The following is a 22,200-nucleotide window of genomic DNA, read 5'->3' as shown; positions in this document are numbered from 1 at the left end:
ACACCTGTGGGTCACGCCGGAGGAAGGCCAAGAGGCAGAAGACGGTTAGTCAACAAACTGAATACCCTCCTCAGGACCTTCGCACTTGGCTGATAGGCAATAGGCAGAACGAGCAACATCGAGATCATCTGGGCCGTACTGTTCACCAGAGAGAACATCGAGCGCTGGACAGGCTCGTCTCTTCGCCATTCTCTCCGAAGATTGAGACCATGAGACCTCCAAAGAAGTTCACTCCACCAAAGTTCACTTTCGTACGATCGAAAATCGGACCCTCTGACACATATCAGCCATTTTAGACAGATGATGTCCCTATGGAACCGAGATGAGGCACTGATGTGCAAAGTCTTCCTATCCAACTTGGGAGAAACCAGACTCCGATGGTTCGATCGACTCCCTGCTAGATCGATTCATGGCTGGAAATAGCTCTCCGAAGAGTTCCTAGCCAGGTTCGTCTCCAATACTGAGATCCCAAAAGAGCCGGATACACTGTTCGGCCTCAGGAAGGAGCAAGAGGAAACGCTGCGTAATTATGCTAGGAGATACTGAGAAGAGTATAATGATCTAGAAGAAAATGTGTGCAGCGAGCAGATGGCCGTTATGGTCTGCGCCCAGAAAGTAAGTTAAGACAATCACTTACCAAGCGCCCGGCCACAGCTTTGAAAGACTTGCGTGCCAGGATTGAGCAATATGCTCGTCTCGAAGACGATCAGATCCCCATCGAGGTAGTGTCAGCAGAACAACCAGCCCGGCAAAAGAAGAGAACGGATCGAGGAGAACACTGAGGGATTGTAGTGAATGAGGTGGATAAGTCCAAATCCCACGAAGCCATTGTGACTGTGTTCAAAGAGCCAATCTATCGAATCTTGGAAAAGATCATGAGAGAGCCCTTCTTTGTTTGGCCGCCAAAAATGTTGGGAGATCCAGCTCGGCGCAATCAGAAGCTCAGATGCATCTACCACCAAGATAGGGGGCACATGACTCAGAACTGCAGGGCACTGAAGCAACACTTGGAAGACCTGGTGGCAGCTGGACACCTAAGGGAATACATTGATCAGGATAAGGAAGTGGCCGAGCTGGGGAACCCACCTCCAGAAGCAAATATTGAGCATCCACCCCGACTAATAATAAATGTTATCCATGGGACAGCGGCTCAGGAATCTGAGGAGGCATTGAAGGAAGAGATCGCTAAGGCTACGCAAATTCAGCGAATTATGTCAGTGGAGCCGGCATCGAAAAAGGTGTGTACAGTACCTAAATCCCCCTTGTGCATTGTTTCATTTACTAGCAAAGATTTAGAAGGCATACAGCACCCACATACTGATGCATTGATTATAACTGTTGGGATTGGGAAACGATTTGATGTAAAACGAGTCCTAGTAGATCAGGGCAGTGCGGCAGACATACTGTATTATGATTTGTTTAGAAAGCTCGGCCTCTCCGAGCAGCATCTCACCCTAGCGGAAGCCCCGTTGGTCGGTTTCAATTCACAGCCGGAATGGCCGCTTGGCAGAATAGTATTGCCAGTCGTAGCGGGGACAAAAACCCTACAGATAGAGTTCTTGGTTATTAATACACCATCCCCATATAACGCCATACTTGGCCATCCGTGGATTCATCTAATGGAAGCAGTCCCTTCAACCTATCACCAGCTCATCCATTTCCTAATGGAACACGGAGTAGAGCAGATCTCGGGGGATCAAGTTGCGTCCAAACATTGTTTCATGGAAGCATTAAAGGCAAAGCAGCTCTGCAATTGGGTACAGACGGTAGAAGTGGCTGGACAGCCAGTCTTGGAAGATGTGGGGGGAACTCTAGAGGAAAAGATGGTAGAGGATTTGGAGAAAGTCTTGGTAAGAGAAGATGACCCGGAAAAGTACTTCCTTATCGGTACCTCGCTAGACGCTGATAAGAAACTTCAGCTGTTGGAACTGGTGAGAGAAAATATGGAGGTATTCGCGTGGTCAGCATATGATACTCTAGGGTTGGACCCAGAATTTGCTTGCCACAAGCTCAACCTCAATCCTTCAGCTCGGCCCATTGTACAAAAAAGTCGGAGATCCTCAGTTGAGCACACCGAAGTAGTAATTACCGAAGTCGAAAAACTCCTGGCCTCGGGAGAAATCAGAGAAGTTCAGTACCTGCAATGGCTGTCTAACACAATTGTAGTCAAGAAGAAGAACAGAAAATGGAGAGTTTGTGTCGATTTCACTTGCTTGAACAAAGCCTGCCCTAAAGATAGTTTTTCGCTGCCTCGCATTGATCAACTAGTAGACTCAACAGCAGCGCATGAGCTTTCTGGACGCTTATAGCGATTATCATCAAATACCACTGTTCGGTCCGGATCAAGAAAAGACAGCGTTTATCACTCCGAGAGGGACTTACTGCTATAGAGTAATGCCGTTCGGCCTCAAGAACGCCGGGGCGACCTACCAGCGAATGATCACTCGGATGTTCAAAGACCAACTGGGGAAAACCATGGAGCCTATATAGACGATATGGTAGTAAAAAGCAAGTTTGCTACAAACCACCTCATAGACTTGAGAGAAGTTTTTAGCATCCTGAAAAACCACCAGCTTTGCCTCAATGCCTCGAAATGCGCCTTCGGGGTAAGAACAGGGAAGTTCTTGGGATACACGGTCACTCACAGAGGAATTGAAGCGAATCCGAATCAAACCAGGGAAATACAAGATCTCGAAGTGCCAACAAAGTCTAAGGAACTGCAGAAACTAGCCGGAATGGTGACCGCACTGAATCGGTTTATTAGCAAATCCTCAAATCGGATGAAGCCCTTCTTCCAACTTTTAAGGAAAAAGGCAGCATTTGAATAGAGTAGCGAATGTAGTGAATGTACCGAAGCACTGCAGAGCCTCAAAAGATACCTCAGTACACCTCCTCTACTGTCCACTCCAGAACCGGGAGAGGAGCTGTACCTCTATCTAGCAGTCTCAGATCATGCCGTGAGCGCAGTATTAATTCGAGAAGTTAACAAGGAACAGAGACCAGTATATTATGTTAGCAAGACTTTACTAGATGCCGAGACACGGTATCTACCACTGGAAAAGTTAGCTTACGCGCTGCTTATCGCCTCAAGAAAGTTACAACATTACTTCCAGGGGCATACCATTGACGTCCTCACTGAATTCCCCCTCAGATCTGTATTCAGCCGAGCCGATTTCTCTGGCTGAACAGCAAAGTGGGTGGTAGAACTTAGTGAGTTTGACATTCGGTATCAACCCAGGACAGCAATCAAGGCCCAGGTCTTGGCGGATTTTGTCGCAGAATTTACTCTCACCCAAAGTATCGAACTGAGGAATCTGAGTTCGGCACAGGTGCCGTGCGCCACCGAACAAGGAAAACCCAGCGCTTCGGAAGCATGGAAACTCTTTATTGGAAATATCTGGCAACTCTACGTCGATGGTTCGTCCAATAACCAAGGCTCGGGAGCAGGAGTAGTTCTTATTTCTCCAGAAGGATTTATCTGGGAACAGGCTCTCAGGCTAGGCTGGAAGGCTTCAAACAACGGGGCCGAGTACGAAGCGTTATTGGCTGGCTTGCGTAGCGTCGAACACTTCAGTGCAGAACAACTTCTTATTTTCAACGACTCATAACTAGTGGTAAACCGGCTTTCTGGGGTCTATGAAACTCGAGATAAAAGAATGGCTATGTACGCAGGCAAGGCCAGAGACCTACTCAGAAAATTTCAATCCATACGAGTGGAACGAATCAGTCGGGACAAAAATAGCCACGCAGATACTCTGGCATGCCTCGGCTCATCAGTGGATACAAAGGATGCCAGGAGAGTTTGGGTTGAGTTTGTACCAGAACCAAGTATTGCATCTCCAGTCCTCTGCAACAACTTAGAGCCGAGCTGGATGGATCCAATATTGGTCTTTTTGAAATTTGGTAAACTCCCCGAAGACAGAAAGGAAGCCAACAAGATCAGGCATAAATCAGCTCGATTCTGGATCTCACCGTCTGGGAAATTATACAGACATTCCTACCTTGGCCCCTACCTCCTATGTGTGCATCCAAATCTCGTCGAGAATGTTCTCTACGAAATTCACGATGGGATTTGTGGATGCCACGTTGGCGGAAGGTCATTGGCACACCGAGCCCTCACTCACGGGTACTGGTGGCCACGGATGTAACAAGATGCATAGCAGTACGTACAGAGGTGCGACAAATGTCAGAGGTTTGTTCCACTCATTCATCAGCTAGCCAAAACTCTCACTCCACTCACCAGCCCATGGCCCTTTGCGCAATGGGGCCTGGATATTGTTGGACCATTGGCGCGAGGCACTGGGAACAAGTGATTCTTCATTGCTGCAACCGACTATTTCACCAAGTGGGTTGAAGTTGAGGCACTGGCAAGCATCAAAGAGGTCGACACAAAGCGGTTTGTTTTGAGAAATGTGGTAGTGCATTTCGGCATTCCGCAGGTACTGATTACGGACAACAGAACACAGTTCGATGGTAAGATTTTTAGAAAATTTTGTGCCGACCTCAGAATTGAGTATAGGAACTCTTCTCCAGGGTACCCACAGAGCAATGGTCAGGCAGAAGCGTCGAACAAAACCATCATCAACGGAGTGAAAAAGCGGCTTGAACATGCCAAAGGCAAATGGGTTGAAGAGTTACCTCACGTATTATGGGCCTACCGAACTACAGCACGACGCCCCACATGAGAAACACCTTACTCTTTAACCTATGGAATGAAGGCCATCATCTCACTCGAAGTAGGTCTCCCAACCCTTCGGTCTGAATTATTTGAAAGCTCCAGTAATGAGGAAGATATTACGCAAGCACTGGATATGGCAGAAGGCCGAAGAGAGGCAGCGCTGATTAGACTTGAAGCATATCAGCAGCAGCTCATCAGAAGTTTCAACCAAAAAGTTTTCCCAAGGCAATTTATACCAGGAGAATTGGTTTTGAGGAAAATCATGGATCACAAACGGGTGCCTGGTGAGGGCAAACTTGGACCGAACTGGGAAGGTCCCTATAAAATCACAGCCGTTGTTGGAAATAGAGCTTACTACCTAGAGGATCTAAATGGCAAAGCAATACCTCGGCCCTAAAACGTAGCAAACCTCAAGAAATACTATCAATAGAACCATCCCCTAACTTCTCTATCAGGATGTAAAGGCACTTATTTGTTGACCAACGCAAATGTTTTTCCACTCCTCTCAGATTTTTCCAATTCTTGTAATTAGCTTTGATGTTTATCAAATGGAATAAGCTTTGGCTCCCACCGAATGGAATTAGCTTTGGTTCTTACCAAATAGAATTAGCTTTGGTCTCTACCAAACGGAATCAGCTTTGATGCATATCAAACGGAATTAGCTTTGGTCTTTACCAAACGGAATTAGCTTTGATGTTTGTCAAACGGAATTAACTTTGGTTTTAACCCAAATGGCTCAGTTTCAGAACGACTGAACGAAATTTAAATTTGGTTAGCATTCAAACATGCTAAGTGGTATAGCTTGGTAAAAAAATGTTTGGCAACTAAATTGGAATTTAGCCAAGTGGAATTTCTTGGTGGAAACCGCACTAATGTATCTTAAGTAAACATCTCTATTTAGCCAAGTGGAATTGCTTGGTGGAAACCGCACTAATGTATCTTAAGTAAAATATCTCTATTTAGCCAAGTGGAATTGCTTGGTGGAAACTACACTGACATATCTTAAGCACACATCCTTGCACCTACAAAACTTCTTAAGTATCAGCACATCAACACTTCAGTATTGATTCAAACCAGCAAAGTTGGGACAAACTCAACTGAGCTACGTCAAGAGCAAACTTCCAGCATCAGTCTTACTCAGCTCCAGCTGGGGGCAAACAATTGTTTTTTTTAAAACCTACCTGGACTTGAGTAAGACATCCCTCTTTGCATTTCTCTCATTCAAATGCACTTGTACTATCAAAGTTGAAACAGACTCAAGAAGTTCTATACAAGGGACAACTCTTCAGTATCGATCTTACTTAGCTCCAGGTGGGGGCAAACAATTGTTTTCTTTTGAAACCAACCTGGACCTAAGTAAGACCCACTTACGAACTCAAAGCACAACCATACCACATATCCGTTAGCCACGCCGATCACTAGTTCGGCCTCGAGGTCCCAACAGTGCTCGGCCGGGGGCAAATAGTGCAGTGCCACACCGAGCATCAGTCCGGCCCCAAGGCCCCAACAGCGCTCGGCCGGGGGCAAGCAGTACAGAAATCAGACAGAGCATCTATTTAAAGACAGTATAGAATCAGACCGAGCGCCTATTCGGCCCAAAGGTCCCAACAGAGCTCGGCCGGGGCCAAGCAGTATAAAATACATTCAGACATAAAAGCCAAACATCATCAAATTGCAAGTTCAAAGAGAAAATTATATCATCCAGTAAAGGGCACAGAAGGCCTCATAACCAGCAGCAAAAAAAAAAAAAAAAAAGGAAAAATTGTCTTGATAAAGTGAAGAAAGAAAGCCCATCATGGAAACCGAGCCACAATACACCAAAACAGAAAAGCAAAAAGTTCAAATCCTTTCAACATCAATTTTCATCAACAATGGGCAACTCAGGAGCAGCATTAGTAATTTTGTCCAGGCCATCTGCGGGAGGAAAAGTAGAGGAAGCTCCAACTTCCTGAGAAGTAGGAGCCACCTTAACCACATCTCCCGTGGCTTCGGTCTCTAGGGTTTCAACCCCTTCAACGTCCACCGTTTCAGCGGTAACATTCATGCTCTGGGTCTTGCTTGTAGAATCATCTTTTGGGGAAACATCGTCTGGCAGAACAGCAGGGGTAGAAATAGTCTTCAAACCCAAGGATCTCGAAGGAACAGGGACATCATGATACAGGGAAAAGCCTTCAGGAACCATCGCAGCGGCTAAGGCACTCGTCCAACCCTTTACAAAGAGCTTGTCTCGCCGCACTAGAACCTCCTCCTTGTACGCCGACCCAGCTTCATCCCAGCCTTGTTGCCAATGCTTGGCCTCTAGCGCAGTACGCTCTGCAGCCATCACGGCAATAACGGCCTCCAGTTCGGCCACCTTCTCCTCGAGTTGAGCCTGTGTCCCAATGGCAGCCTCCTTCGATTGTTCAGCAGAAGCGACAATCTTGTTCAAACGAAAGTCTTCCCTCTCAGCAGTTCAGCGTCCTTCCTTCTCTGACTCCAAGTTTACCGTCAGTCTCTTTACGTTCATTGCAGCCTCCAGCACGGCCCTTTCCAACTCTTCAACACGGGTAATGGACAGGTGCATTCTCTGGATACACTGCAAAGGACGACAAAGAACTTAGAAAAAAGGAAGACAGCAACGCAACAGCGAAGTTAAGTAAAACGAAGAAAACACTTACAGTAGTCATCATTTGAAGGGTCCCCTTCAAGATAGGAATGTCACGAGGCCCATTATGGTCGGCTATAGCAACCGGCAATAACAAAAACTTGGTCAAATCAAAGGCAAAATCTTGTGAAGTGACAACTGAATTAGAGGTGGAAATGGGCCTGCCCTCATGCGATATTGGCGGCTCGCATTTCTCCAAAGCATCATCCTCAGCAGGATCCTGAGAAGCTTCCCCCACCACTGCTTTGCCAACTGTAGACACCCCATTTTTGACCGACCTTGAGACTCAGACGTCACCAGTTGAGCACTTGGTGATTTTGCATAATGTGCTCGTTCAGAAGTTTCAGAGTCTTGGCTGCGAGCCCCGCCTCCGGATTTTCGAACCCTCTTCTGTGCCTTGTCTCGGTTTGCGAACCAGACTCGGTTTTCTCTGTTTCTTTTCCTGAGGGAAGGGAGAGGTCCCGTAGACTATCTCTCAATGCCCGTGGGCTACATTTGGTGGCCGTAGGCCATTTTTCCCATTTCGGAGCCCGGTTTCTGGTTTTCGGGGCCGTCAGGCCGTGTGCCTCGGTTCGAGACCGCTTAACCATCTCCTTTTGCTCCGATTTTTGGCATACTTCCTATTTGCTCCCTTTTGAGGGACACTGGGGTCCCGGAAACCCACTTCGTGGCTGAACGCCATTTTCGGTGCTTAACAGCCCATTTTCGAGATCCCGAACTGCGTGTTTTGGCCCCCGAACATTCGTTTTGCATCGGTTTTTGCTCATTTTTGGCAGGTACCTCTGTTTCATCACTAGAAAGGTCATGGAAGGGTGGAAGGCTAGTAATTGTTGCAGCAACCAGTTATCTCTCCTCCGGAGCCTCCCGGCGCCCGTTTTTCCAACTTCCGGGCTAATGTTGAACACCCTAGGGTTAGTGTTGCCAACTTTCAACCACATATTTGTTATCTACACACCTGGGAGGACCCTAAAAACCCATGGCCGGCCAGTAATTGTAAAATTACTTTTTTACCCCTCTCTTCTAGGCCAATGTTGAACACCCTAGGGTTAGTGTTGCCAACTTTCAACCACATATTTGTGATCTACACACCTGGGAGGCCCCTAAAAGTTGGTGGCCGGCCATTAAGGTTACCTGACCCTTTTGACCCCTTTCTTCCGGGCTAATGTTGAACCCCTTGGACCCTTTTTCTTGAACTTTGAACCACATATCTGTAATCTACACACATGAGAGGCCACTAAAAGTTCATGGCCGGCCAGTAATTCAAATTGACCCTTTTGAACCCCTCTTTCCGAGCTAATGTTGAACCCCTTGGACCCACTTTCTTGAAATTTTAACCACATGGTTGTGTTGTACACACATAGGAGTACCTCCCCAGTAGCTGGCCGGCCATAAAATCTCATTGAACCTTTTGACCCCTAGCCGGCCGGCTAGAAGGTGTGGCCGGCCGGCCACCTCCAACAAAAGTGAGAGGCCGGCCGTGTTCCTCGCACTGTGCACTTTACAGTTGTGGGGCAATATCCCCCAGACAAGATATTTATCCGGGGGATATTTTGTGGGGGAATTTTGCTCTCCTTTTTCCCCCACCTTTACACCCCCTTTTGAACCCTTATAACCAGCTGGTGGCCTCCTTTGTTAGAGTTAGAAAAACTCTCCTTCAAGCATCCATACTCATCTCCATCTTCATCCTTCTCAATTCTTCAAAAAACCCTAAGTCCCTAACCATCATTCCTTCTACACCACCAAGCTCTACCACCACCATCTCATTTCCAGAAACAAGGAAGGATTCTTGAAGGCCAAAGAAGCTGCAAATCCATCCAAGAAGCAACAAAAGTTTGAGTCTTCAAGGGTAAGTAATACTTTTACCCTTTTGACCCTTTTTCTTGATCTATTTCTAAGCCCCACTTGCTTTTTGTTTCAAGCTCCGGCCCTAACTGAAAAGGGCCATATTTTGAGCTCATCTTCACTTTTCATGAAGGGCTCAACCCTGTTTGAGCCCTCCATAATATACTTGCTTCATTGATCCTCTTGTATGTCATAGTTTTGCATGCTATTTTTGACCCATGAGAAATTTATTTTTGAGCATGTTGTAAACTGATGTTAGGCTTATTTTAAGCCCCTCTTCAACATTGGAGAAGGGCTCAACATTGTTTGATACTTCCATGTGTCACTTGTAGTTATATTCCCTATTTGGCCCCATTTTTGCATAAATTGGCAGCCCTCTTTGCTTCTGTTTTTGGACCTTGGTCCGAACTGAAAGTGGCCTTATTTTGGCCTATAATTCATGTTTCATTCACACTTTTTTTCTGTTTGGTGATTATTTTGTATACTTCATGTTATAGAACTTTTTGAGCCTAATTTTGCATCACATTTCTATCATGTTTGTATAATGATTTGAGGCTTGTCATATACTGTAAATGTTCATATTTTTGGTCCCTCTTCAGTGTTGTAGAAGGAAATTTTTCAGTTTGGGTTTTACTTGTATCACTTGCTTCATTACCCCTCTTTTGGCCCCTATTCTTGCATGCTATTTTTACCATACCTATGCTTGCTGTTTGGCCATGTTTATAGCTGTGAAAGTGCATATTTTTGGACTGTCTAGCTTCTGTCTTTGCATTGCATGACCATATTTCACATGTTTAGCATAGCTATAGGCCATTTCGGGGGCCTAAATTCGCATTTCGGGACATTTCCATGCATTTCATGTCATTTCGCTTCATTTCGGGACTGTTTTCCCCCATATTTTAGCGCTGAAATTCCATTGGTATGCTTGCATATCATTTTTGCCATATTTCATCACATTCTGTCACCGCCTCGGTTTGCGTGCCCGTGTGCACGTATTTCGAGGCACCTCATTTTCATCCACCGGCATCCCATGTGAGTGTGGCTGAGGCTCACTCATGTTGGTATAAGCCCATTTGTCATTTCCATGTCATTTCATCGCATTCTGTCACCGCCTCGGTTTGCGTGCCCGTGTGCACGCATTTCGAGGCACTTCATTTTTATCCGCCGGCATCCCATGTGAGTGTGGCTGAGGCTCACTCATGTTGGTATAAGCCCATTTGTCATTTCCATGTCATTTCATCGCATTCTGTCACCGCCTCGATTTGCGTGCCAGTGTGCACGCATTTCGAGGCACTTCATTTTTATCCGCCGGCATCCCATGTGAGTGTAGCTGAGGCTCACTCATGTTGGTATAAGCCCATTTGTCATTTCCATGTCATTTCATCGCATTCTGTCACCGCCTCGGTTTGCGTGCCCGTGTGCACGCATTTCGAGGCACTTCATTTTTATCCGCCGGCATCCCATGTGAGTGTGGCTGAGGCTCACTCATGTTGGTATAAGCCCATTTGTCATTTCCATGTCATTTCATCGCATTCTATCATCGCATCGGCTTGCGCGCCCGCGTGCACGCATTTCGAGACACATATCATCGCCTCGGTTTGCGTGCCCGCGTGCACGTATTTTGAGACACATATCATTGCCTCGGTTTGCGTGCCCGTGTGCACGTATTTCAAGGCACTTCATTTTCATAGCATTCTGTCATTTTCTCGGTTTGCGTGCCCGTATGCACGTATTTCGAGACACATATCATCGCCTCGGTTTGCGTGCCCGCGTGCACGTATTTCGAGACACATATCATTGCCTCAGTTTGCGTGCCCATGTGCACGCATTTCGAAGCATCTCATTTTCATAGCATTATGTGTACTAGGTTGTATCTTAGATTGCATTCTGCCATTTTCTCGGTTTGTGTGCCTGCATGCACGTATTTCGAGGCATGTCATTCCATAGCATTGAATATGTTAGGATTGTATCATAGTTGCATTTCACGCATATCATGCCTATTGCATCATGTCCGGAATAGGAGTTAGCCCGGGCACGGGAAACGAGGTACATTTCGTACTCCGAGTGACGGAATGTGTCTCAATTCCCCCAGTCACCGACACTCCGGATTATCCATGATGGAGTTAGGTTTTAGCTGTAGTTTCATGTGCATTCATCCTATATTGAGTTGTGCATTTCGATTCCTCGGCCATCATGCCTCGGTATGCGTGATTGGTGGCACGAGGATCGAGACGTGCATATATCTGTGCAAATACATTGCTATGCCCCTTTCCTGCTCTCTGTTGCAGCAAAATGCAGAATCAGCGACTTTTTGGGACTTGGCACGCATTTCAAGAACAGGTGTAAACAGAGGCTAATTGGGGCATTCCGGTGGATTTCCGCGCAAGACAATCCGGACATGCATCATCCATCAGAAGCAAGGCAGTCCCTGGCTTGCATGCCAGTTTTATTTGCTTTCTTAGTTAATTCATTAATTAATTAGGATTTTGTAATATTTTAGACTGTAATATTCTTTTATTTGGGACTGTAATATTTGGACTGTATATTTATTCGGACCCTCTGCGCGAGGGCATAACTGTAATAAGTGTGCGTGAGTGTGATGTATGTCTTCCAACCCCATGTCTTTCTCCCTTTTATTTATCTGCTTTTGATGGTTAGATTAGGGCATATTTAAAATTAGCATACAGTATGACAGCATGCTTGCATCATTCATCTGTATTACATGCACCGGGCTCGGCGCATCATACTAACTGCATTGTACTTTCAATTTCAAAGTTGAATACATGTTAGCTGTAGCATTCCATATGCCATCTTAGAATAGCCGAGCCTGCTATAGTTGCATTTTGCATGTGTTGCATTAGGCATTTCTGTATAATTAGGATCATGCATGATTTCTAATGAGTTTCTATTTTGGCTTGGAGTACTCGGTAAGCTTTATGCTTTAGCATCCTTGCATGCGTGTGAGTGCTGCCATGAATAGCATGCTTACCATGAGGCTATGTGCTTATCTGATATACCTGCCTGAATGCCTGTGGGTGAAGGTTGGGTTATCTGAATTGGAATGAATCATCAAATGTTTCAAGCCTACCTGCGGGTAGCAAACTATTTTAAAAAACAAGCATGAAATGTTTTGTTCCAATTCAGGCGATCCAGTCTATACTTGTATGCTGTGAGCATCACATAGTAACCTAGGCTAATAACCGGAATAAGAACTCACAATGTTTTCAAAAATAGATATCATGGTTAGTAGAGGCCGATCTTTGATCGCGCGAGCGGGGGTGCTCACGAAGTGACCTTCCCCAATCGTACCCAAGTTCCCGAGCCGAGGCAACTTTGGTGATGACGGACACGTGGCCTTTTGGCACCGAGTCAGGGTTTCCTAAATTTCCCAAAATAAAATATTTAGGTGGCGACTCTGTATCTGGCAAAGCAATCCATGTTTGGCACTTCTTTCAAAAAATCTGTTTTTCTCAAAACGATTTGCCGGATTTGGACTCTTTGGTTCAGACTTAGAACCGTGACAAATTTGAGAGTCCTGAGCTGTAGTGACCCCAAAATGAACAGAACGGGAGTTCACTCTCCCGGGGCGTTCGGGGACGTCTACACCAACCTCCCTTCTTCTCTTTTTTGCTCGTGCAGCGACTGAAGTTGAGGGTCGGCAGCAGTCACAGGGGTCCCAGAAACTCCAACTTCCATCTTTACCTCCATGAGGCTCTTCACCTCGGTCTTCTCTAGAGGGGTTTGCGAAGCACCGGAGGCTTCGAAGGCCTCGGCCTCTAAATCCACCAACACCCTTCTCTTCGCCACAGACCCGCTCCCTGCGAAACTAGGGGCAGGGAAGGGCGCTCTCTCAGAAAATGCATCTTGACTCCTGTGACGGTTGGAGACCAGAGGGGTGAGAGACGTGTTAGTCTCGGTATCAGAGTCCAGAAGGGCAGCAGTGAGCCTTGCCTTCTTTGGAATAACGGAACGGTAAGTTGACTGGTAGTCCAATAACTCAGGTGCAGATCTCTTTTTATACCTCAATGCAGCTTTGATGGCTTCAGCATTCTCTCAGTTCAGCCTTCGTTGGAAACGGGAGGACTCTGCAAAAAGAAAGCAACCCATCAGAGCAATATTCAAAATAGAGTAAGAAACACCAAAGGCATTAGAAGGAGAGGCCCGGACTTGGGTAGCCGTCTTTCTGTGGCATCCGTTCAGACTGAAACTCGGTTCCAGCGGGGGACTCCCAATTTCCACCAACTTGTAGGAAATCGTCATTGTGTTTATCCAAATCAGGTAGTCCAGTAACTAAGTGACAATCAGCCGAGTGAACACGCAGGTAATATGTACTATGGTCTTTGTTATGAGAAAAGGTGTAACATCCCAAGATATCCCATATGTCAAGGTTCAGGCCCAATCGTCTATTGAGGGTAGACACACCGCAAACAACACGGAAAAGGTTCACAGATACTTGCATTGGGGTTAACTGGACTTGATGCAAAAAATGGCGCACTAACGGGTCAAGAGGAAACCGACCTCCCTCGACTATTGCCGCGATGGAAAAGGCAACGGTGTTCCTTGTACCCATACATTTGGCGTTTACTTTCGCCAGTGAAAAGGTAACGTCATGGGGAATATTGTAATCCAGACGGAACATAGCCATGGCCTCCGGGGTATCAACCAAGGAACAAAACTTCCCCATTCGACCAACCTAATGGGACAAAAGTAGGATTCAGATACGAATAGCAAGTGGGCCAAACAAGATGATTAAAACAGAAAAGGGAAAGAGAAGAAGAGTCATGAGACGACTTACAGAGATCATAACAGTGATATTGAAGCAGGATTAGCGGCGAAGAAGCCCAAGCGGAGCACCAACGAGAATGGTCCAGAGGAATGGGAAGAAACTCTTTCTCTCTCTTTGGAACTCACTAGAGGAATGAGAAAAGTAAATCAAGGGATTTGAATTGATAGCCTGTGCATTTATTACACCAATCGGCGTGCAGGTACACGAATCACGACCTTCGGTATGGAGTCGACCCATTATCTCTACACACCTATTACACGTCACCACGTGTTACATGAAAGGACACATGCAGGAATTGTGTGTCAGGATTGAACCGCCACCAAGGCCGAACTGGGGAAGAACCAAAACGACGCGACGCTTGGAAAATCGAACAATAGCTCCCCCCAAAGGGAACCTTAGCGCGAGCTAGGGGGCAAATGAAGGGGCTAAATGTGAAATAGGTCAGGTCCAAGCCTTAGGCCGGCCCAATCCGACAAAGTTCGAATCCAAGTGGGTCAGATGAGTATATGGACAAACCAGTTGAGCCCAACTTCATGATCAACACTCCACCCAAGTCCTCAAGCACTTGGGCCCAACCGTAGAGCTGGTCTGGGCCGAGCGGCAAAACAGAATCTGTGGGCCAAACAGATAATAGGCCAGCCCATCTCCATGAATGATCCTGAAAAAGGCCGAGCCGAGGCACATCAGTACCAAACTGAAGTACATGAGTACCGAACTGGAGAAACCTCACAAGGAAACGTGGGAGCTGTGAGTGCAAACATGTGCAGGTTGCCACCTCAGCTGGTCCCCCACACCTAGAATCACGGAAGTTGTTGAACCAAAGGAATGTGATTTGTTATCAGCATGCCTACAATGAGTATATGCAATCAATGGCAATTACCAGGTGGTCTCCTACCTGGAGCAATGCTGAAAGGACACTTGGCAGCATCCACATTCCATGAAACCACCTTGAGAAGCAAGTAAGGAATACTATATATATTTCATAAACTTCACATTGAAGGGAATTGAACTGAACTAAGGTGAACTATTCTAATCACACTTAACATACATTCCTTCTCCGATCACTGATTCCCACGCCGGAGGGGTTATCCGGCCAACCCTGGCCGGGCAGCTCTAACGGTGCTTCTTGTGGCAGGAGTCCCGGTCCCTGGATAGTCCAACTGAGTGCGGAGCCCCAATCCACTTTCATCTAGTGTGAAATTCGGTACGCACACGATTGATTGATTGTTTTAAGTTGGTTAGTCCGACCATTGCCACTGAGGTTCGCACAAACTTGTAAGCAAGTGGGTTCTTGTGAAATGCTACTGTGATTCTCTTTTGAAGAGGCAAGGAATTGATAATGGCTTCTAGAGCAATCGTGAGGAGGAGGCGGCTTTTATCTGACTACCTGAATGTCTCTGTTTGCTCGGTTCAAAGTTTTCAAAATCTGGGTCATGGGCAATCTAGAAAGTGTTTGGATTCTAGTGGTTTGAGCCCTAGTGCAAATAATCCTTCTCAAGGTTTAAATGGCATGAAGGATAGGGGTGCAATTTTAGCAGTGAATGACTATTTACTAAACTTGTCAGCATTGGGGCTCTTGAGGCGTAGATGCTTTGGGATTACGACATCTGGTTGTGCGATGGGAAGGTCACAATTTATTTCCTCAATAGGGGACAGGTTGATGCCACAATCCATTCACTATTCTTTTACATTTGCAGCGCATCAACCTGATTTAGGTAGTGATGATGAAGATAATGAAGATTTTGTTGCTAAAAAGAGAAAGGAAACATCTCCCTAGGAATGTGATCAAGCTGTTGAAGGTCTTAGTACTACAAAGGCTAAAGCTAAGGCCAAAGGATTGCAAGAATCTCAGAAGGGTTCTAAATATGTTTTACAAAGAGTATGGGCAACAATTTTAGGGATTGGTCCAGCTTTGAGAGCTATAGCTTCAATCAGTAGGGAAGACTGGGCAAAGAAACTAACTCATTAGAAAGATGAAATTGTATCAACACTGCAACACTACTAGTTGGGTTTTAAGCTACTGTGGGCTGATGTGAGGATCAGTTCAAGTTTGCTGTTAAAACTTGCTAGTGAAAAGACTCTCTCAAGGAGGTAGAGGCAACAACTAACCGGAACCACAGCTGATATTTTTAGGCTAGTTCCTTTTCCAGTCTTCATCATTGTCCCATTCATGGAATTCTTGCTGTCAGTTTTCTTGAAGTTTTTTCCCCAATATGTTGCCATCAACCTTTCAAGATAAGATGAAAGGGCAGGTTCTGGTGGGGTCGTAAATTAAAGTGCTTTGGATCAAAATGTAGAGGGCGGAAAATGTGTCGTTTGGCTCCATGAAAATTTAATTTCTGTTGCTGAAAATTTTGAAAGCTTCTAGCTTGAGGTAGGGATTTTTCTACACTCTAATATGATTTTTAGCTTAGTTATTTGCTATTGTGTATAGATGATGAGATATGGTTGTGGTTTGGACAAATCTAGGGTTTGAGTGTGAATGAAAAGAAAGGTATTTGATAAATATGAGGTAGATGAATATGAGGCTTGAATAGGTGATTATATTGTGCCAAAATAATTGATTTTGGTGTTTGGGTTAATATTTGGAAAAGAGGGAGGTTTTACCCTAATTTTGATTAAATCGTTATTTTGCATAAATAATTGAGATTAACATTGAAAATGTGAAATTAGAAGGTTGTGGTTATAAATGGTGATATTGGATATGCAATATCTCACTTATGGAAGTTTTGAATAAACTATTTATTTTGAGATTGAACATCTCTTTAGAAATAAATGTATTGGGCTATCGGTGGAGGATAGTTATGATTGTTGTAGAAATTGCACGAGAATTAGGCGATTTAATGTTAATCAAATGTTGGTTGTTATTGTATATGACTATGTTTATAAATATATTGTATATGTATGTTTATTGGGAGGAGAAAGGGGATGAACTCCATATGTAATTATATTTATAAATACATTGTATATGTATGTTAATTGGGAGTAGATAGGGGATGTACTCCATATATGATTATGTTTATAAATACATTGCACATGTATATTTGTTTGGGAGGAAAAAGGGGATGGACTCAATCTAAAGCAAGTTGGCCGGAGTGTCCTGGGTGAAAGACCCGGAATTTTATATATCAATGAGTGTCGATTCCTTCGGACGAAATATCCGTAAAATTGCAAAGTTTGAAGTGTTTATGTGTGTTTTGCATAAATAGAAAACCATTGAGTTGTAGTCTCATTTTGGTTGTTGAAAGAAAATGAATCTAACTCATGAATTGAGTAGTGTATATATGAACTGGACATGAATTGAAGGAAAAGGGAATAAGATTGGTCTTAGTGGCATATGAATATGTAGGCCTTGTGAATGCATCTGTGTCGGTATTGTTTATATACGTGGTATTTATACCTTTGCTAAACTTCATATATTGTGTTAGATTATCTCTGCTGAGCTGTTGGCTCAGCCTATACGGAAATATCATTTTCAAGTGCAGGTGAGATGTTTCCTCCAAGGCAATAGCATAGATAGACTTTCGGAAAGCAAGAGCTTCTTATTTACGTCTTATGTGTGTATGTTTGTTATTTGTAAAGTCAAGGGCTTAAGATGTAATGAGCGAGACTCAATTTGTGTAACCAAGCAATGACTTGGAAAGATGTAAGCTTGTATGGCATTTAACTGGTTGTTTAACAGTAAACTTTGATGTATAAAAGTATGGTGTTTCTCATATTTATTTCGCATATTAGTTATCTTCATTGTATTATTTTAGGGGTGTTACAATTAATTAAGTTATACATTTCAACCAGTCACATACTCAAAATTTGACTATTTCAATATGTTATTTAACTATAATTCCAATTAAAAGAATCTTCAACCCTTAATATTTTTTTTTATCAAATTATAATTTGATAAAAATTTTAAAAATGAAATGTTGAAAGTGATTGTTTTTTTCATCAAAATTGGTGAGTGGAAAAAAAATAATTGGAATAAGAACGAAATTCTTTTAAAAATTGATAAAAATTTAATGAAAAAGTTAAAGTAATTCATATCAAATCAAAATTTTTATTCAAATTTAAAATCAAATTAGATAAAAAAAAATTAAAAGAAAATGATGAAAGTTTAAAAATATTTTGAAACCTTCTTATTATTAAAGACTACAAATTTATGTGTGTATTATATTCATATTGTATTTTTAGTTATAAAATTGAAATCAAAAGAAATGTAACTTAAATTATTTGATTAATGGTAGAAACATCATATTAATTATTGTTAAATATCACTTCACTTCACATTTAATAATAAAATTATATATTTATCTTAATTATAACTTTTAAATTTATATATTTTCATAACAAGAAGAAATATGTCATAACTCATTTAATCACATTTAATAAGATTTAACTTTTTTTTAATATAAATTATTAAAATTGCACTAAATAAATTTTTATATATATATATTTTTTAAATTAATAATTTAAAAAGTTATAAATATAAAAGTTAATTTATAAATTATATGTACATTACAAGGTAAAATATTAAATTATTTTAAAATAATTATAATAATTTATTTTTATAATTTATAAAATCTGGTGGATAGCACGGTTACCACAAGTTCAAAATCAACTAAAAATTGGAAAGCCTACCTCTGAAAAGGCCCTTTGTATGTTTGGCCATGTGATTCGGTCTGAATGCTTTTCGGATAGAGACGGTAATGGATGGCGTGTGAGTGGGTGAGTGAAAGAGTCATACACTGTGGGGGCACCTTTACGTGTCCACAAAATATTTATGCCAAGTTATTACTTGATTTGAGAGACTCGGTTGTTTTTGGAGATAGGATGGTGTTTGACTGGGTGAATGAAAGAGTCATACACTGTGGGGAGACACCTTCATGTGTCCACAAAATATTTATGCGAAGTTATTAGTTGATTTGAGAGACTTGTCTGTTTTCAGAATTAGAATAAAGGGATTAATAGTGAATAAATTGTTAGTAAGGGTATTAAATAAAATTATATTTATTTTGATAATAATTATTAGTGTAGAGATTGTTAAATTATTTTTATATCAAATAAATATAAAATAATAAAATAAATAAAAAAATACGAAAACATTAAACATTAATGTTTCAAAAAAATGCCCAACATGTAAAAAAAATTAAAAAAAATTAAAAAATTCCAAAAAAAATAAAACAAATAAAATAATAATTTTTACTTAACAAAAAATATAAAAAATAATACATTAATGTTCAAAAAAAAATTCACAACATGTGAAAAATAAAATAAAAAATAAATAAAAATAAAAAATTTCTAGTCCGGCGGACTATTTTTCTAATACCAAGTCTTGGAAGCTCATCCGAATCTCCTTGGAGAGGCCCATCAGAATCCGAAACTCACTATCAATCCATTTCTCATCTCTCAAAACAAACACAATGTTAGTAGGTCCCACCTCACTATCAATCTCAATCCCCCCTCTAACTCTCCAAACAAACGGGGCCATATATCGTAACATAACATTATACCATAACGATATTGTAATTGATAAATTTGTGTTGAATAATTAAAAATTTTAAAGGAATATAATAAATTATGACTAGTAAAAAATATAATTACTGGACATCCTTAAATAGATCAATAATTTTTCAAAATAAGCAAAATATTGTAGAGTTATCACAATTGAAAAGTTCAAATTTTTTTCATTTTTATTTTATTTTATTTATTATTTATTAATAATTTATTGTAATTTGATTGGTCTATAAATAATTTTATATTTTCTTAAATAAAGTTTAAAACACTTTAATTTGTCATAACATTATTACATTACTTCCTTAAAATTATGCTATTATAATTGACAGGACAAACATTTCCCTCTTAGGCACCGTTTGGGAAGGTGGGTTGGAGGCTTTTTTGGCTATTTTAGTCACAAAAAACAAAATAGGCTATTTTAGCCATAACAAACAAAACATCACATCCAACCCATAATCATTACATTCTTCTCTCACAAAAAAACTCAAAAAAGTCAAAAAGCCAAAAAGCCCTTCCCAAACCAAGCTTTTAAGCCCAGGCTAAAATAGCCAAAAAAGCCAAAAAGCCAAAAAGCCAACCCACTTCCCAAACGGAGGCTTAAGTCATGCTTCCCAAAAAAAAAAAAAAAAAAAAGTAAAGCAAAGAAAGAACAAAAAAAAAAACAGAGAGAATAAAACAAAGTAAGAAAAGAGAGTCCATAAATTCAATATCTTTATTGAGTCTAAATAATTATAATAATAGAAAGGTTAGTGTAATTTTTCAAACGTCAGAGAGTGATATGTATTAAAGCCAAACTTCAAGGAGGTGTAAGTGTAATTTATACTAAATATAATAATAATAGGTCTAATTCCTCTTCCTTCTAAAAACAAACTAGATGTTGTTGTTGGGTCGCAGTGGGCTTCATTCCAGATTCATTTCGATAATCCAAGTTATTTAATGTGTAGAGTTTGTAAGTTGTATTATTTTTACAAAAAATCACTTTAATCAAATATTGATAGCCACTTAATCAGCTTACATTTGTATATGCTATTTATTTTTAAAATCATAATTGTCATTGAAACAAATGTGAGTTGATCAAATGGTTATCGATATCCGATCAATGTGATTTTTTAATAAGGATGATATGCTTGATGAACTCTACACATTAACGATTTGAATCATCAAGCTTAGTCCAAAATTAGGCCTAAACGCACCCTTAGTATAATTATTATTAGCCACAGCTTTTATTTTTTTAGTTCAAAATTAGGCCTACCATGGCAGAATAATACCATCCAATGTAATTTTGGACTAAAAAAATAAAAGCTGTGGCTAATAATAATTATACTAAGGGTGCGTTTGTTTAGACGGACTGGATAAGAGGGGATTGTAATCCATCGGACTATTAGTCCTAGGATACATTGTCCCGGGACTATTTGGTTGGACTAAATTTGTATCTTATGTTTGTTTAGTCATGGGATTAGATGTCTGAATTGGACTATTTTTAGTTATCCAATGTTTGTTTGGGATATTATGAAGAAGGATAAATGCTCAAATAACTATTTTATCCTTTTCAATTATTTACTAAGTAATAGTAATATTAAACATAGCTTTAATATTTTAATTATTTTTAACTAGATTAAATAAAAATTTGTTTTATTTTATTTTTTTGCACAATATTTTAATTTATTATTTTCAATTAAATTAAATTTATAATTTATATCTTTTATTTAATATATAATTTTAAATTAACGACAATAAAAAATAATTTTATTTAATATATAAATTAAATTTTCAACAACACTAAAAAAATTTAATTTATAAGGCCATAATTTATAATTTATTATTTTTAAATAAATTTAATTTATAATTTATATTTTTTATTTAATATATAATTTTAAATTAACAACACTAAAAAAATAATTTAATTTAATATGTAAATTTAATTTTTTAACAACAGTAAAAAAAATTTAATTTATAAGGCCATAATTTATAATTTATTATTTTTAATTAAATTTAATTTATAATTAAATTTTTTATTTAATATATAATTTTAAATTAACAACACTAAAAAAATAATTTATAAATGTTCAAAAGACTATTTTGTCCTTTTCTAATTGTTTGCTAAGTAATAGCATGGAGGGTAAAATGGACATTTCACAAAATAATCCCATGGGATACCAATCTCATAGTTTGTATCCCACCCTCTCCCATGGGATAGGATAGTCTTATATTTGTGGGACTAATAGTCCGGGAGACTATTAGTTCGGAGTAAAAAAAATAAAACAAACAATAGACTATTAGTCCGATGAAACTAATAGTTTAATCCCACCCCGTAATTCCTCAAAACAAACACACCCTAAATTGATAAACCTATAACCACAGGCCACATAATGAGCAATCTTAACAATAATGTGACTTTTTTTCCCCGGACACTTCACAATAATGTGACAAATAATTTTAAAAAGAAATAAAAGAATTTAAAAAGAGTTAACTACTTGATATTGTTTGCTAGGAGAGTCAGGGAAAAAATTAAGAGAATAAAATGTAGTATTTGGTAAAATTTTAAAATTAATCCAAAAAAAGCCATCGTATATTTTGTTATTGTATAACCATTATATGTGGAAAAAATGTTTCATTCTCTTAATTTTCCCCCGACTCTCCTGACAAACAATATAAAGTAAAAATGATATATTTTAGGAACCTTACAAATTAAATAGTTTGAATTATTGAAATGAATCTGGACTCGAGCCCACCAACAACGAC

Source organism: Camellia sinensis, chromosome 1 (genome assembly GCF_055761805.1).
Source record: "Camellia sinensis isolate YWXY chromosome 1, ASM5576180v1, whole genome shotgun sequence".
Lineage (NCBI taxonomy): Eukaryota > Viridiplantae > Streptophyta > Magnoliopsida > Ericales > Theaceae > Camellia > Camellia sinensis.
Note: the sequence above shows the minus strand (reverse complement) of the source record.